We start from the raw sequence: 19020 nt of genomic DNA, 5'->3' as shown, positions 1-19020 counted from the left end.
CCAAATACAACAGTTGCAGACCTTGCCGTAAAATGCAACAAGGCAGTTCAAGAAATAGAGTTAGGCAAATATTTACAAAATAAAATAAAGTGAAAAAATAAATCAAATCAAAAAGTAAGACAAGAAAATTACATTAACGAGGCTATTTACACGGGGTACCGGTACCGAGACAATTTGAGGGGGTAAAGGTTAGTTGAGGTATTTGTAAAGTGACTATGACTTGGGTGACTGGAGTCTCTAATAAGTCTTTGGGCCTTCCTCTGACACCATATAGAATTATTAGAGACTCCAGTCCTGATAGGTCCTGGATGTCAGGAAGCTTCCACTATATTCAATTGGAAATTTGGAGAAAACCTGGACTTGTTCGATGCATGAAATCAAATATAGTTCAAATAATGACCTACTGCATCAATGATATTTTATACTCACACAAACACACACTTGTGTGATAACAAACACACACTTGTGTGATATGAACTCTTTCATTTTGGAACACGTCTGTTCCGTGCTGGCGTCGCCTACCAATACTGTGGTGTAACCTCCTTTTATAAATGGACATGTCTCATTTGTACATATATTTCCATTGGCAATGTGAATATAAATCATTTCTCATACAAAACCCCATTTAAATGACCAGTGAGTGCCCTTTCCTCCAATGATGCAACACTGTCTTTGACAAACAATACTAGGCAATCAGTGCTCATTTAACGACAATACAAACCCAACCCACTCTCCAATCAAGCAGCTATCAAATCAAATTGTATTTGTCACATGCGCTGAATACAACTGGGGTAGGTAGACCTTACAGTGAAATGCTGACGTACAAGCCCATAACCAACAATGCCGTTTTCAGAAAAATAAATGTTAAGTAAAAAATATAAAAATAACAAATAGTTAAAGAGCAGCAGTAAAGTAACAGTAGCGAGGCTACATACAGGGGGGTACCGGTACAGAGTCAATGTGCGAAGGCATAGGTTAGTCGAGGTAATTGAGGTAATATGTACTTGTAGGTAGAGTTAAAGTGACTATGCATAGATAATAACCAGAGAGTAGCACCGGAGTAAAAGAGGAGAATGGAACATGGGCCCTGTGCTGTGTGAGGACAGTTGTGTGTGAGGTTAAGCTCATGGGGCGCGCAGTGAGTCTGCTGCATAGGTCTGATAAACCGTGCGTTTGAGTCTCCAGCTGCGGTACATAGTGAAAACACCTGTAGCCTGTCGCTCCAGCACAGCTTAAATACACCCATTAGCTAGAACGATGCTCCAAACACTGTTAACATTACACAGCCAGGAGACAGCTAATGTATAGAGAGGGGTTTAACACATTCTTTTCAATCTCTACCTTTTGATTTTGATTCAACTGGTTGAAGTGTAAATCACAGCCTTGAAGTGCTATTCTGTTGAAGAGCTGTTTGAGAACGTAAGATAGCATCGATCTATGCTAGTTCTCCTTTTGTCCGGTGCCAAGGATAGATCTCTGTTTTATTTGGTCACTCACTGCCAAAAAGATGAGTTAGTGTCAGTGAGATGTAAACCTGCAAGAGGCCTATTCTAGGGCCTACTCTGGGCTGAGACTGCTTCTATAAGAAGAGAATGTGAGAGGGACATGACTGGCAAAGTGGGCGAGGAAAATAGTTCACCCTTAAGTCCTGGCTTGCTGCTCATTACCTCATGTTCAAAGCTATAAACAGTATGGTTGGCCTGCTCGCTAAATTGTGTGAGTACATTGCATTACCTCGGTTAATCCCATTTGTTTTTATACCTAATAAGAGACAATTATGCCCATTCCCAAGAATGAATGGGGGTGGGCTTACTGGGCTAAACTAAATCGCAGATGTGTCTGGTGTGTTTTAGTGTTTAGAGATTCACAGTGGTCTCACAGCAAGTTGGGGAATAAAAGGTATATGCTTGGTTTTACTTACTTAATCCTCCGTACTGGCCTTTGATTATCACGGCAATTCTGATCCAACCATTCATTTATACATTGTGCCCCTGGCCTGAGAGGATGGCAGTTCAATATGTAGCTAGATGTAGAAGGCTAATGTTAACTAGCTAACTTTGCCCATGAAAGCAAGCATTTTAGCCAGGTAGCCAAGGACAACAAAACTAGAAGCGTGTATAGTATGACAGAGTGATATACAGTTTCGTCAACATGAAGGAGAGGAGGATGGCATCGGTGTTTCACTACAAGTAGGGTGGGTCAACATGTTTTTTCTTCTGACACTGTTTGTTTCCTAATGTTTCGGCCTTTAGGCCTATATATCACGGACGCAAGGCATATGAACTATCTGGTTTTTTTTTCTAGCATCCCCAGCAATTTTCCCCACAGATTTTTTTTCTAGCATCCCCAGCGATTTTACCCACACACTGCTACACATGTGTGTGTATGTGTGTGTGTTTCAGTCTGAGTGAGTCAGAACTAGTTGAGACTGTTCACAGTCTAGTCTGAAATGTGACACAGGCCTTGTGGGGAGGGCAGGGCTCTATCCCCGGCTCATCTAGCTCCGCATTAGTAACGACCCACAGGAGGCACGCCTGTTTACAGGAGCCGGCAAGCAGAACCACTGCCCTTAAATTACCTTTAACACCCACACATTGATTGCGTAGCCCAAAGCCGAGTGTTTGTTTTACTATGTCCTGGACACAGGCCCACAGTCAATGGTACCACAGACCCCCCCCCCCCTTACACACAAAAACAGGAAGGAGGTCGAGCCAGGTGAGCCCAGCTAGCAGCCCCAATGTTCCACCAACAATGGAAAGGCTTTGTTATACACTTAACAAAAATATAAATGCAACATGCAACAATTTCAAAGATTTTACTGAGTAAGAGCTCATATAAAGGAAATCAGTCAATTGAAATAAATTCATTACCCCCTAATCTATGGATTTCACATGACTGGGAATACAGATATGCATCTGTTGGTCACAGATACCTCAGTCAGTATCTGGTGTGACCATCATTTGCCTCATGCAGCATGACACATCTCCTTCGCGAAGAGTTGATCAGGCTGTTGATTGTGCATTATCATACTGAAACATGAGGCGATGGTGGCAGAGGAATGGCACAAAAATTGGCCTCAGGATCTCGTCACGGTATGTCTGTGCATTCAAATTGTCATCAATTAAAAGGCAATTGTGTTGTTGTCTGTAGCTTATTCCTACCCATACCATAACCCCACTGCCACCATGGTGCACTCTGTTCACAACGTTAACATCCCACAGGTGAAGAAGCCGGATGTAGAGGTCCTGGGCTGTGGTTGTGAGGCTGGTTGGACTTACCGCCAAATTCTCTGAAACAACATTGGAGATGGCTTATGGTAGAGAAATGAACATTACATTCTCTGGCAACAGCTCTGGTGGACATTCCTGCAGTCAGCATGCCAACTGCACAATTGAGACATCTATGGCATTGATTTGTGTGACAAAACTGCACATTTTATAGTGGCCTTTTATTGTCCCCAGCACAAGGTGCACTTGTGTAATGATCATGCTGTTTAATCAGCTTCTTGATATGCCGCACCTGTTAGGTGGATTGATTACCTTGGCAAAGGTGAAATGCTCACTAACAGGGATGTAAACAAATTTGGGTACAACATTTGAGAGAAATCAACTTTTTGTACATATGGAGAATTTCTGGAATCTTTCATTTCAGCTCATGAAACATGGGACCAACACTTTACATGTTGCGTTTATATTTGTGTTCAGTATACATGAAGTCAGTTACATGTTCATGTATGGTAGTTTGAAAGTTGAATCCAAGCATGTAATGGTTTTCCGTTACTCAGTGAAGTTTATTTTGTGAATAAACTGAGTGTTGTCATTTCCACTAGCTGTAGCTACGGCCCTCAGTGTGTCTCAACCTCACCCAGACGTTCAGATTGTTTACCATGGTAAAGATGAGTGCCATGGCAACATCCTGAGATGAATCTCGTGCTCCCACTTTTAGACTGGCAAGTCAACTTCTCTACAAGTTAATGTCACCAGTACAACTAAATACAAAGTCCTATGTGTCTTCTTGCATTTACACAACTTTGAGTTTGATGATTCATAAAGTGAAGGAAGGACAATATTCACGTGAAAGTTGAGTAATGTGCAATAGTCTCACTGCTGCTAAAAGGAGGAAGTAAGACTTTGGCCAAGTGCAGTACAGACATCAAATAACGCCTTTAGAGAACGCACAACCTGCCATAGATGCCACGGTTCAGTGTGCTTATTACTCCCAAGTGCAGAAATGTGTCCCACACACACAGTCCTGAGTGTAAATGCCCTTTCCATCCCATGTATGTTAACCATGAAGAAGAAAATGGATGATAGGGAAAGGGGATACATAGTCAGTTGCGCAACTGAATGCATTCAACTGAAATGTGTCTTCCACGTTTAACACAACCCTCTGAATCAGAGAGGTGCGAGGGGCTGCCTTAATCAACGTCCACCTCATCGGCGCCCGGGGAGCAGTTGTTGTTGGGGGTTAACTGCCTTGCTACTGAGTGTTCCGTGCACTGTGCATGGTGTCTGTCTTTGGGGCAGTGATGATAATGGCAGATGGGTCACGCTTTGAATGTGTATCAGCTGTGTTTTTTGTATTTTTATTTAACCAAGGTCTCTTTCTCAGATGAGCCCTGTATACACACCAAACACATCAATATACACTATATCCATTAATATTCACACCAATACACTAAAAGCAAAACACAATCATCAGTTAAAAGGTCCTCAATCAGCCTTTTGAATTGCCATAGAGGCACCAATTCATCCAAGTTTAGAGAGCCTTGGAGATCATTCCACAAGGCAGGTGCCAAAATGAAAAGCAGATTTACCTAACTCAGTGGAGATAGCCATTTCTGAGACCAGATCTGGTATACTGTACGTCTAGTGCAGTACTCACAGCAAAGACTGAGGAAAACCCCCTGTATTATTTAAGATACTCTAGTATTTGAAGATAGGAAAATACAAATATTTTTACCATTCAACCTCACACAATGTTGACGTTTTCTTATTTTTAAAAACTCATAGTGAGTGAAAATGGAAGCATTTTCAACCAGAAACGGGTGTGTATCAGTTTTTGGATGATGGCCATGGATGTGAATGGCGGGCCTCCATGTGTTCCCTTCCTCTGGACGTTCACATTGATATTCAGTGTGTCACATCCTGTTTGTTAGAGTGCTCATTGCTTACGCTGCAGGTTTAACACACAAAACCTGTGTGTCACCGTGGGCACAATGACCTGAGGAACCACAATGATCTCATAGCTGCTCTACTAATGAGAAGTTGACGTAGATCACTGATATACTTGGCAGGGTTAAAGGGTTATCAGGCTGTGCCAGAACTGTGGTGGAGTCTATTGACTGACTCTCTTCCCGGTGCACATATGTACACTATATATACAAAAGTATGTGACATGTAAAATTGAGCACACAGCTATGCAATCTCCATAGACAAACATTGGCAGTAGAATAGCCTTACTGAAGAGCTTGGTAACTTTCAATGTGGCACCGTCCATAGGATGCTACCTTTCCAAGCAGTCAGTTCGTCAAATTTCTGCCGTGCTAGAGCTGCCCCGGGTCAACTTTAAGTGTTGTTATTGTGACATGGAAAGGTCTAGGAGCAACAACGGCTCAGCTGCAAAGTGGTATCCGAATCCACTAATTTGAAGGGGTGTCCACATACTTTTGTACATATAGTGTATGTCACGGTTTCCCAAACATCACAAACTGACAGTTAAACTGATAATCACATATCACACACACATCCTGGATTACTGCAACTCGCTGTTGGCTGGGCTCCCTGCCTGTGCCATTAAACCCCTACAACTCATCCAGAACGCCGCAGCCCGTCTGGTGTTCAACCTTCCCAAGTTCTCTCACGTCACCCCGCTCCTCCGCTCTCTCCACTGGCTTCCAGTTGAAGCTCGCATCCGCTACAAGACCATGGTGCTTGCCTACGGAGCTGTGAGGGGAACGGCACCTCAGTACCTCCAGGCTCTGATCAGGCCCTACACCCAAACAAGGGCACTGCGTTCATCCACCTCTGGCCTGCTCGCCTCCCTACCACTGAGGAAGTACAGTTCCCGCGCAGCCCAGTCAAAACTGTTCGCTGCTCTGGCCCCCCAATGGTGGAACAAACTCCCTCACGACGCCAGGACAGCGGAGTCAATCACCACCTTCCGGAGACACCTGAAGCCCCACCTCTTTCAGGAATACCTAGGATAGGATAAAGTAATCCTTCTCACCCCCCCCCCTTAAAAGATTTAGATGCACTATTGTAAAGTGGCAGTTCCACTGGATGTCTTAAGGTGAACGCACCAATTTGTAAGTCGCTCTGGATAAGAGCGTCTGCTAAATGACTTAAATGTAAATGTAAATCCTGGTTAGTGCTCTCAACTGTTTGGCAGTGTCGAAGTTTGATTGGGATCCAAGTGTCTAGAGAAGAAAATAAGGCCATGGCTTTTCTGTTGCCTTTAATTTAGGGCTAAGATGCTTATGATATGTTTGTAAACCTAACTCTGACTTAAAACTCACTTAGACACAGCAGCATTCTGGAAAGTTACACGCTTTTGGTTGCTGTGCTTTGTGAAAATTAAATATAGACTTGAAGAAATGCTGCTCAGCCAGAAATACCTAAGTCAGTTCTAGCTACATATGTATTTAGGTTAAATCTACCCTCAAATTCCATGGAGAAAATACTGAAAATTTCCGTCCCATACAGATGAACTGCCCCAGTAGAGTTACTGAATCATGAAGGGGACAGACAGTTCATTATATCTGAAGATCCACTTTCCCGTCGTCTTCTTGCAGACGAACCCAAAACACTTCTCACGACTATAAAACCAAATGAATGATGAAAAACGTCTGAAATTTGAATGACCTTGATCATATATTTTTTATCTGTGGGTCGTTAACATCTGTATGATGTGATCAGTAGCATTGGAAGACCAAAGTTCAAATTGGCCCCAAGCAAGTGTATGTTGATCTGTGCTATTGCCTTAATCAATTACCAAAATGTATTCAAACAATGCCGGAGATACATCATCAGTATTGTTTGCCACTGACTTTTGTTCACTATGAGCAATTGATCAAGTATTTTATAAGTGAGACACATTCTGGCCAGTGTAGGTATTCGGGAAACACTGTATTAGCAGAGATTTCAAACCCAGAGGCGCAACATCGGGATAATTCCAGGAACGCATTGCCAAGCAGACTAGACAGACCAGACTTGGGGTTTGGTAAGTCAATGGGAGAGGTTATGCATCCTTAGTTGTTAATTTTCTCAAATTCTAGATTCGAGCCGATGATTTAGCCATTACTAAAGCACGTGAGTGACAAACTGACACGCGTTTAATTATGTCAAGTACAGGCGGTTTGGTTTCTGCGCATGAGCTATGCTAGCTAACGTAGCAATAACATCGCCTACAAGTGTGATCGGGAATTTCTATTGGATAATCATATTTTTTTTAATCCTCTTTTTTCTCCATGATTTCGTGGTATCCAATTGGTAGTAGTTACAGTATTACAGTTACAGTATTGTCTCATCGCTGCAACTCCCGTACGGACTTGGGAGAGAAGAAGGTTGAGAGCCATGCATCCTCCGAAACACAACCCAACCAAGCCGCACTGCTTCTTGACACAATGCCCATCCAACCCGGAAGCCAGCCGCACCAATGTGTCGGAGGAAACACCTGTGGCGGGCCTGGGCCGCTAGTGCGCGATGAGACAAGGATATCCCTGCCGGCCAAACCCTCCCTAACCCGGACGACACTGGGTCAATTGTTTGCCACTCCATGGGCCTCCCGGTCGCGGCCGCCTGCGACAGAGCCTGGACTCGAACCCAGAATCTCTGGTGGCACATGCAGTGCCTTAGACCACTGCGCCACCCGGGAGGCCCCGGATAATTCGTTTCTGCTGATCTTCATTAGGGCAGCGGTTTACCTCACTATTTTCTTTCACACACACATACACACACACAGCTGTGAAGGTGCTGTCATGAGTGTCCTTTGAATGAACTTGGACATAATTCTCCATGTAGGTGCTGCTTCTGTCAGCGTAATTGGATTGAGATGAGTAGGAGGAAGTTGAATGTTGAACTTCAACAAGACATAGTTCCATAATGATAAACTTACTGCTTGAACGCTCAATTAAATGCTATTACTCACGCATCTATCTACAGTACAGTACTTGGGACTCAGTCTGGGAAGTCTAGCTTCTCTGTTAGGCCCCAGAACCACTCAGTTTGTATGTTAGATCCGGAATCTGACAACAGCCAGCGCCATCCAAAGTCATTATTGGAGAATTAACAGTGAGCCAAGGACAGGTGTGGGACTGGCCCGGCTTCAGAGCTTTGTCTTTCAGGCTGCAGTAAAACATGATACAGATGGAGGTTACTCATTAAATGAGAATTTGACTGCCTCTGGCTGACCTGTAACCAGATAACAGACCGCCACCGCACTGGCCTCATGCTGGCCAGTCACCACAGACACAGACAGGAGTGCTAATGCGGTTTTTAATGAGGAGCATGGAGCTCCAATGCCCAACACCTGTTGCGGGGCACACATTTAGATGTGCTGAACTAGCTGACTGCCTGGGGCTGAGGCTGGCTGACCACGGCCAGAGAAAACCCTCTCGGATATCTAGGGCATTGGGCAGAGCTGGGCCTGCAGCCAGGCCAACTGCCCATAGGCCCAGTGGTCCAGTCCCTCCAAGCAAAAGGATATGGCACAGCATGAGTGAGTAAGGGAGAGGAAGTTGAGCTTCCTCACCTCACTGAGTTATTTTATGAAGAGATTAATTAGAGATTGAAAATGGATCTTAAGCACTTACAAATTCATAACATATTGTACAAATTGGAATTCGTAACATATCATGTGAATTGCATGAAGAACATATACAGTACCAGTCAAAAGTTTGGACACACCTACTCATTCAAGGGTTTTTCTTTATTTAGACTATTTTCTACATTGTAGAATAAATGTGAAGACATCAAAATTATGAAATAACACATGGAATCATGTAGTAAGCCAAAAGTGTTAAACAAATAAAATAATATTTTAGATTTTAGATTCTTCAAAGTAACCACCCTTTGCCTTGATGACAGCTTTGCACACTCTTTCCATTCTCTCACCCAGCGTCATGATGTAGTCACCTGGAATGCATTTCAATTAACAGGTGTGCTTTGTTAAAAGTAACTTTGTGGAATTTCTTTCCTTAAAGAGTTTGAACCAATCAGTTGACAAGGTAGGGGTGGTATACAGAAGATAGCCCTATTTGGTAAAAGACCAAGTCCATATTATGGCAAGAACAGCTCAAATAAGCAAAGAGAAACAACAGTCCACCATTACTTTAAGACATGAAGGTCAGTCAATCCGGAAAATTTCAAGAACTTTGAAAGTTTCTTCAAGTGCAGTTGCAAAAACCATCAAGTGCTATGAGGACATGAAAGGAAGACCCAGAGTTACCTCTGCTGCAGAGGATAAATTCGTTAGAGTTAACTGCACCCCAGAAATTGCAGGCCAAATAAATGCTTCACAGAGTTCAAGTAACAGACACATCTCAACATCAACCGTTCAGAGGAGACTGCGTGAATCAGGCCTTCATGGTCGAATTGCTGCAAAGAAACCACTACTAAAGGACACCAATAAGAAGAAGAGACTTGCTTGTGCCAAGAAACACGAACAATGAACATTAGAACGGTGGAAATCTGTCCTTTGGTGTGATGGTACCAACCGCCATATATTTGCGAGATGCAGAGTAGGTGAACGGATGATGTCTGCATGTGTGGGTCCCACCGTAAAGCATGGAGGAGGAGGTTTGGGGGTGTTTTGCTGGTGACACTGTCTGTGATTTATTTAGAATCCAAGGCACACTTAACCAGCATGGTTACCACAGCATTCTGCAGCGATACACCATCCCATCTGGTTTGGGCTTAGTGGGACTATCATTTGGTTTTCAACAGGACAATGACCCAACACACCTCTAGGCTGTGTAAGGGCTGTTTGACCAAGAAAGAGAGTGATGGAGTGCTGCATCAGATGGCCTGGCCTCCACAATCACCTAACCTCAACCCAATTCAGATGGTTTGGGATGAGTTGGACCGCAGAGTGGAGGAAATGCAGCCAACAAGTGCTCAGCATATGTGGGAACTCCTTCAAGACTGTTGGAAAATCATTCCAGGTGAAGCTGGTTGAGAGTGCCATGAGTGTGCAAGGCTGTCATCAAGGCAAAGGGTGCCTACTTTCTAAAGGCAAAAAGTCTAAAATATATTTGGATTTGTTTAACACTTTTTTGGTTACTACATGATTATTTCATAGTTGTGATGTCTTCACTATTATTATACTATTCTCATGGCATATAATTATTTTTTTGCAGAGCGTAACATATCGTGCGAAATGGATGACTGTACACAATTGTGCACCATTTTCAGGGACCTATTTTTGGCTCGTGAGCGCTACTTTCAAGACTACTGGCTGAAATGATACAACACCTTTTATAATACATCTTTAAGCAAGATGATATTACAGCTGGTTAATGTATCTGCTTGGCAGGCAGGCATCTCTTTTTTAGCTTCTATTCTATTCTAGGATATAGCTCATAAAAACCTGATTTGATTAATTGAAACTGTTTTGATTAAGTTGCGATTTTGTGATATGAGAGACATTTGTGACACTGCCGGTCTACATAGTTATGAATATTGGACATTGTGTTACAACTTGCTGCTGAGTCTGAGCCATATGACAGCTGTCTCTTATCTCTGGCACTAATAATAACAGTAACTGCTATATTGCCGAGGGGCCTAGACCCATGGATAGATGACGCATTTGAAGGGTCTTCTCACTGTAACTCAGCCCACTCTCTGGTTTCCAATGACATGTAAGTGAGTGATGCACTTATGGGGTTTTAAGGTCTCGCCATGATCTTCCACTCCTCATCTAATCTTCATGGGAATGAATGATGAGCATTTCACCAGCTCTAAATGCAATTCAATGTTAAGCTATTTTTGAGCTGTCAAGCCAAGTATTACGAGGTCTGTTGCAATGGAAAGGATTTGTCTCTCTCTGAAAATGTAAATCGCAAAAATCTATATATTTCTTTTGAAATGAATACCTTGACTTACGTTGGGTTTCAAAGGTGAAAGCTCAGAGGTTAAGGGCACTAGATTGGATAATATGTAGTGTAGGTGCTCCTATGTTTGTGTGGTGTTGTATGTCTGTTCCAAACGGTATGGGTCATACCAATAGTATTAATTGTGTTCTGTCCAGTCATGCTTATTCTGCATTCATGGTTTTGAACCTGATTGAGGCTAGTCTGTAAGTCAACACTGTAGGGAAGTGTAGTTCTTCCGAATTTCAAAATAATTGCACTTCAAACTATATCATCGCTTCTTGCAACTGTAACTAGGCCATATGGCCTAGCAAACTCCCGAAGCAGAAATGACAGCCAAGTGGGAGCTACAAGCTAAAAGTCTCACCATTCAGTGTTAGATTATTCCTCTCTGTAAGCATTCCTCACACACTTGCCCTGACAAGTCTTGTGCTTTTTACTTTCCATTCCTCCAGTAACTGGATTACAAAATGACCCTGATCTCCCTGCTTGTTAGGGGAGGCAGGCAAGCATCAGATGATGATGATGATGATGATGAGTGGGCAGACTGAGTCAGGGAGAGGGCTGTGAAGTGTTGAAGAGCAGGCTGAGGTGAGAACTGGGCATATCAAAAGTCTTTCTGACTTTTATGACAGGGTCCACATTCTGTTCTTCACGCTGAATGCTACTTCTGTTATGGGCCGTTTTATGGGAAATTGCTTCCTCGTGCCGTCGTCTGACTGCGCCGCTTTGGTTCTGGATTTGAATTGAGGTGGTGGTGCAATATCCTCCCCACACATGTTCTCAGAGCCTCCGCTGCCTTTACTGGTCAAAGCGAGAAAGAGGGAGGGAGTGAAGGGTAAGAGTGCAGTCTGTTCAGGTTGCTTGGCTAGCGCGGTTATCTTCTCGGGCCACATGGCACACGCCTTTGCTCTCTGTGTCCGTCGGGTGGAGAAGTCTCCCACCAATAGGTGGAGAGTGGTGTTCATTTTTATCCTTTAGAACAGGGTGATAGATGGGTTATTATGTATGCAGAAATAGTAATAACCCCATTGAGCACAGCATGGCCATTCAGACCTCCAAAGGGCAGACATTGCTGTTTGTGACAAGATACTGCATTCATACTAATGGAAATATTCATAGGGTTTGAAAGGGGCACGTATTAGGTGCTTATTTTCTATTTTAAGGGCAAAACTTCTCTCACAGAGCTGTTTCCTCCCCTGGCACCCAAGTGGTTTCCTCCCCTGGCACCCAAGAGCATTTCGTATTATTCTGTACATAAATCCGAGACAGTCCGTTTAGTATGATATGTTACGGATGATGGAGATCCACAAATTAATACATACCAAACGTATGGTATGTATTAATTTGTGGATCTCCATCATCCGTTTCGTATGATATGTTACAAATTACAATTCACATGATATATTATGAATTACAATTCATACGATATGTTACGAATAGCAATTCGTACAATATGTTACGGATTTGCAAAACTGGTATGTTAGGAATTCCAATTTGTTGTTGCTAACGTTAGCTAGGTGGCTAACGTTAGCTAGCTCTAGTGTGAGGGTTAAAGTTAGGAGTTAGGTTAAGGGGTTAGCTAAAAGGTTTAAGGTTTGGGCAAGTGTTAGCTGAAAGGGTTAGCTAACATGCTAAGTACTGTAGTTGCAAAGCAGCTAAAAAATAGTAAGTAGCTAAAGTTGTCCATGATGAGATTCAAACACACAACCTTTAGGCTGCTAGATGTTTGCGTTCTACGCTCACTCATCCACCCCGACCAACTGCCCTACTTTCATTTTTGTTTGAAGTAACCTGTCTTATGTAACCGTACCAAAAGTAACATATTATACTAATTTCAGTGTCTCGGATTTACATTTACTATGTCTAATCTATGAGACCAGGCTGCTGGCACAGAAGTAGAACAGTTTCACCCATCACGGAGGGAAGGGAAACCAAAGGGGAAGTGATTGTTTAGAGGATTGAAGAATGAGCATTGTTTCATAGAGCTGCAATGTGCTTGGACAAATGGATAGAGATTGACTTGGCAGCATGCACTTCTTGCCATGCCAGCTAGTTTGTTAGGAGTTGACTCAGATTTGTTGAACATTTTTCTCAGGTTTCAGTAGGTTATATGAGTGAATTCTCTCCATATTATCTCCATATCCAAGTTCCCCATTTCTTATTCACACACCACACATACTTAATGGCGCTTGCAAATCTTTCATTCCTGCGGCAAGGTGTCTTTCAGAGAGCGATTCTAGTTAACGAAGTTCCCCTCCGTTGCTCTGGCTTGTTTAGTTTTGTCTAGTTGTCTCTGTTTAGGCCCTACTATTGTCCTGCGGATCACACATGAATGGCTTGTATCCTTTTTAAATTGCTACCCTTAAGGGCATGATTCTTGACTTTCTCTCTCTCTCTCTCTCTGAAATGATAACAGTAATAAAATGATAACAGTAATAGCATGCAGAAACGGGAAAGTTTGAGAGTGAAGTAAATTAACTCTTGTTTGTCGAAAGGAATTCCTCTGTTTGGAAACATGAAAATGAGCGAGAATGGAGGTCACAGTGGCCGCTAATTCTCCAGGAACAGACACTGACAGGAGGGCTGGTTGCTTTCAGATTCTCAGTTCTCCTCGCTTTTTATTTTCCAATTCCTCGCGGGCACACAAGCAGATTTTTGCGGGAAGCTCAGTATTTGAGCAAACAGTATGTGCAGTGTGTGTGTGGGAAAGACAGAGGAAGGGGGATTGTCTCTGGCTTTAGGCCTCATGCAGGGCCTGCCAGATCTATAGGCTTTAGCAGCTGGCAATGGGATTCATCATCCCGGAAGCCATTCACGGCCTGCGCTCCAGGGAGGGGTTGTCTTTCTCCACTCACCCCAATAACCCAGCTCTGTGTCTGGCTGGGAGAGCTGCCCTGACTCTGGATCCTCACCATCTCCTCTCTCCGTCAGAACAGAAGAGCTGGGATCAGGCTCCCTGGGCCGGCCTCAGTCCAGGAACAACCCATTCGCCCTAGTAGATATGAATGGATTAGAATGATAGGCTATCCCGCAATATGGCAATCTAGAGCTGCTATCATATGGTTTTAAGCCGTGGATCCACAACTGTAGACGTGTCTTTTTCTCCACTGTACCGGAGAGTTGCAGTAGAGCATGCATGTAAAACTGTCAGAGCCCTGTCACATCCAGACTGGCCATTTTATTTTAATTATCACATAAAGCCGTCCTCATTAGTTGATCGCTCCACTGTCCACATGGAGATTGGGTCATATTTAAACACGCAGTTGATTACTTAATGGCTTCCATGAGCCATTGTTTCTCTCCCTGAGCTCAGCTGACATCATGGAACACTGGGGGCGTCTATGGAAAACGGCTCCCTACATTTCCCCTTAAGCCCCTCTCTCTTCAGCTACGCAGGCTCCAGCAGAATAATAATGATAGACTGATAGACTGTAGTGAGCCTAGTTAGGGTACTTTCCACTGGTGAGTTGAATAGGAGGGTCCTTTCAGCTGTATAGTAGTGAAAACACAAGACATGTTGAAGACGGCAGATCTGGGACCGCTGCAATGGAAGACCTCTGTGTGACTCATTCTAACCAGAGCCAAAGAGTCAGGAGGAATCACAGGGATCCATAGAGACCCATTGAACACACACCGCTGTATGAGAGAGACGTACATAATCCACTCAACTTCTGTGAGGGATCTACATGTCATTCAACTATCCATATTAAAGATCTGACCTTGTGTTATGTAAGCAGAACATTTTAAGACTACAATTACGCCCAGTATTAACCAGGCCATCGTGATGAATTTGAAAGAAACATAAGATTGCGCTCAGGATCATTGTGTGCTTTAACAAACTTTAACATGTAGACATTGATCTAGTGTTGTCTTCTTTGAGCGTCATAGTTAGTCCAGTTACAGCGCCAATTATAGTGCAGGATTACTCATAGCCACTGTTGACGAGGACGGTTACGCAGTTGCCAGTTTAGACTTTCCCAGATGTTTTGCTTGACATCAGCACCCTGCTGTTCATTCCGAAGTTGTTTCCATGTTCCAGTATCTGTCCCTCCTCTCACTACCCTTTACCCACTTGGCTCATCCAAGACGCTTACTCACCCACTCCTCTCCCATATCATCTCTCTCACTCCCCCACCTCTCCCTCTCTTTATATCCTCCTTTTCTCCTTGCTCTTCCTTTCCATCTCTCTTTTTTTCCTCTCTCTCCTCCCCTCCCCCTCTGTCCCTCTCCAGCCGTCTCTCTTCCTGTCTCTGTGACCCATGCCGGACTGAGCTGTGTTCACATACCTGTAGGCTGAGGTCACTGTGAGGGCCAGCTGTGGGCCCCTGGAGTCATGTAGCTGTTGGCTTCACTGGGCCTGGCAGGCAGACACACTTGCTCACAGACCCAAACGAGTGATCGCAGTTGGCCTTGCTTCTTATGTTTTCCCTCCGCTCTCTCAACTTCCTCCCTCCGTTTTCTGCTGCTAAAGGTTATTTGTCATTTTCAATTGCCTTTGATGTGACTGCCATGAACCATCTGGGGTGTGTGTAGTGTTTCTGCGGTGGGGTAGCTCTATTCTGTATGCACATGTGAGCTGCAGTCACATGGCACTTTCTGTTGACAGTGTTCTGTGGTGTGCCTGCCTTTTGGCAGGACATGCCTTAGGTATTTGATTTTCTTTCTCTCACGTTACATGTGGTGACACGGTCATGTTGCCGTGCCTCCGCTATGATTCAGCTAGCTCCAGGGAGATGCTAAGATGTGATTGAGGAGCTGCTGTCACGACCAAGGTGAGGTCCCTGAAAACTGGGCGTCTGCCCATCTGATAAACAGGCATTTGGCCGCGCTACCGGAGAAGGAAAGCTGCAGCGGACTGCAGAGATCATATTGGCGCCACTGCCTCTTAGTATTTGTCAAAGCACTGCTTTGTCTGAGAGAGAGGAGCCTTTAACTGACTGGGTTGGTTTCACTGGGACACTGCTTGTCACAGTCACTGTCTTGCCACGTGTTCTCACCACGACACTACACTGAAAACACTGTAAATGCCTGGAGGGTGGAGAGTATTGCGATCCGTTAGCTCTGATATTAGACAGATCCACTGTGAGTGTGTTGCTCATGACCTGTGGCAATTACGCACATTGGAAATGTATTTGAATCAGATTTGGCTCTGGCAGTAAACACTGAAAACTGTGATCTGAGATGATTCACTGCTGATCTGTGTCACGTCTGCTCCCGCTCCCTGGCGCTCGAGTGCCAGGCTGCCCTGCATCACTCACTCCTATCATCTATTACGCACACCTGCCTTCCCTCATCACGCGCATCAGCGATATTGGACTCACCTAGACTCACTCATCATCTGTTTATTTCCTCCCCTATATTTGTCAGTTCCCTTGTTCTGTTCCCCGCTGCCTCATTCATTGTTTTTTTGTCTGTATTATTAGTTTGCTGACGCTGTTCCTGTCTCTTTCCATGTCCGTTCTTTATTAAATGTTTGTCATCCCACGTGACAATCTGCTTTACAGACAGGCCCATACAGTTCAAAAAATTCAATCACCACTATCTACTGAAGCCTATTTTAGAAACGATACAAATTTGTTTTTCTTAACATAATCTTAAAGTAGCAGAAAGGCGATCAGATCAGCAGCTTGGACTCTCCCAATAGTCTTTGGCTCATGGAGATGATGACATTTTGAGTGTCCACCAGAAAATGACAACCATTTTGAGTGTAAAAGGTCATCTCCCTCTTCAGTGTTCTTCCATTGCAGGTTCATGTTCAGTCAGCTTAGCAGGATTACTCTGTGGAGACCTTTCTATTTGCGTACAGTAAACAACCTCAAGTTTAGGAAAAACTGCCAAAGCCCTGGAAAGATTGGCAAGAACATTTCAATACAGGAGAGTCCCTGACTGTAAGTCAGTGGAGATAAGGAGTCACATCTCCTCCCTCAGTCAACACAGGAGCTATAAAACAATAACGTGCTAGATGGGAAACATAGAGCCTCTCTGGCCAGGAGTTGGACGAGGTGGAGTTGGAGTTGGACTAGGTGGAGTTGGGGTGGAGTTGGACTGGGTGGAGTTGGACTAGGTGAAGTTGGACTGGGTGGAGTTGGACTAGGTGGAGTTGGACTGGGTGGAGTTGGACTGGGTGGAGTTGGACTGGGTGGAGTTGGACTAGGTGAAGTTGGACTGGGTGGAGTTGGACTGGGTGGAGTTGGACTAGGTGGAGTTGGAGTTGGACTGGGTGAAGTTGGACTAGGTGAAGTTGGACTGGGTGGAGTTGGAGTTGGACTGGGTGGAGTTGGACTGGGTGGAGTTGGAGTTGGACTGGGTGAAGTTGGACTAGGTGGAGTTGGACTGGGTGGAGTTGGACTGGGTGGAGTTGGGCTAGGTGGAGTTGGACTGGGTGGAGTTGGACTGGGTGGAGTTGGGCTAGGTGGAGTTGGACTAGGTGGAGTTGGACTAGGTGTTGTATATATGAAGTGTGACTGTCTATTGACATTAAGGATTAGACTACTGTTGAGTCAACAACTATGTAATGGTTAGATATTTGAGAGAGTAACATGTAAAAAGCTTGTTAGCCTTTGCAGTTTGCAATGCCTCATGTTGTCAGTAGTTTGGTCCATGGTTTGGTTTGGTGGTGAGATGTGTTCCAGAGACACACAGGTATCCATTTGTAAACTATTCCCAGAAATAGTTAGGCAACTCTAAAGGACAAACATTGGCAGATTTATTATTGACAAATTAGAGCTTGAGACTTAATTCAGTGTGATGTCTGCGGAGTATAAATGGTACCTCTAAATGAGCCAGCTACAGTAAGTGGAATCCAAAGGTGTTTTACCATAGAGCATAAGAAGGCCCTGGGCATAAGAGAACAGCTTTTCACCACTTTTGACTCTGCACAGGGCACAGACCAAGCTGGGACACACACACACACACTCACACACCCCGAGTGTGTTCCTCAGAGATGCATCACGACCCCAGCTCTGCGGCATGCTGTTGATTTTTCCAATCTCGATTACCATAATTTCCTGAATCTATCCGATGCATAGTTTGAGAGTCTATGGGCTCTGCTATTTAAAGTCGTTGGTGGTGGGAGTCTAGGCTGGGATGTTAGGGCTTTGACCCTATAGGAACAACCGAGTGAGGTAGTGCTGTTTTTTGAGAGGAGGAACCCACTCCTCTCTCTGGATGGCTAATTGCCCCCTTGATCACATGGCCTTTCTCTCTTTTTCTGCACCACATGATCTCTGATCTCAGTACTCTGTCTGTCCCACTCACGCCACACCTGATTGACAGATGTTTGGTGTGTGTGAAAGCGTGTGTTTGTTTGAGAACATCTAATACTGCTACTCATCCGAGCCGCTCATCTCTCATTGGTTGTTAATAAGGAGATTCTTCAGTAATTGAACAGTGGACATTGTTCATACAGTATTAAAGCCCCTGACTTACAGTAATCCTGATTTGCTGACCTCTACATTCCTAGCCGGGTGCAGTAGTAGTAGTGTAGTGTAGCTGCTCAAGCAGTCAGGCAGCCAGGCAGGCTGGGGAATGGAAACACCGGGGTTATGCTACAGAGGAGGTAAACAGACGGCCAGCCAGTCAGAGAGATGGATGAAGTGCGATGGAAAGGAAGAAGGAAACACAGGATGAACTCCTCACACTGTTGAACTTTTCCTTGCTTCAGTTGAGTTGCGGCCCATTTTTCGGCACTGTGTCACAGACTGGTTTAGTGCGTGGGTATGAGTGCGTGTGTGGGTATGAATGCATGTGTGCACATGCGAGCTGAGGGTGCTTGGGATTCAATGCCAGGGAGAGAGATTGATAGAAAGGGAAAACTGCCTATTAGCAGCACATATTTACAGTATAATAAGAGCAGACTAGGGGCATTCCCCCCCTCTCTGCTCTCTGTCGAAACCTGTTGATTGTGGGATGAGAAGCTGATGACCTCA

At 44.3% G+C, this 19020-nt stretch overlaps 1 protein-coding gene and 1 long non-coding RNA gene across 4 annotated transcripts in view; one reads left to right on the top strand and one right to left on the bottom strand.

The window, feature by feature from the left end:
- The window catches only part of LOC115113573 (piezo-type mechanosensitive ion channel component 1-like), a 78926-nt gene that overhangs the window by 2296 nt on the left and 57610 nt on the right, over window positions 1-19020 (top strand). The gene's annotated exons all lie outside the window — the stretch shown is intronic.
- LOC115113574 (uncharacterized) lies at window positions 13684-15591 on the bottom strand. The gene is made up of 2 exons (XR_003861119.2): window positions 15379-15591; window positions 13684-14084 (listed from the first exon to the last, which is right to left on the bottom strand). It is a non-coding gene; the product is annotated as an uncharacterized LOC115113574 (long non-coding RNA).

The sequence above is a fragment of the Oncorhynchus nerka genome, linkage group LG28 (genome assembly GCF_034236695.1).
Source record: "Oncorhynchus nerka isolate Pitt River linkage group LG28, Oner_Uvic_2.0, whole genome shotgun sequence".
Taxonomy (NCBI): domain Eukaryota; kingdom Metazoa; phylum Chordata; class Actinopteri; order Salmoniformes; family Salmonidae; genus Oncorhynchus; species Oncorhynchus nerka.
The sequence above is the reverse complement of the archived record's forward strand: the minus strand, read 5'-3'. Positions and strand labels throughout refer to the sequence as shown.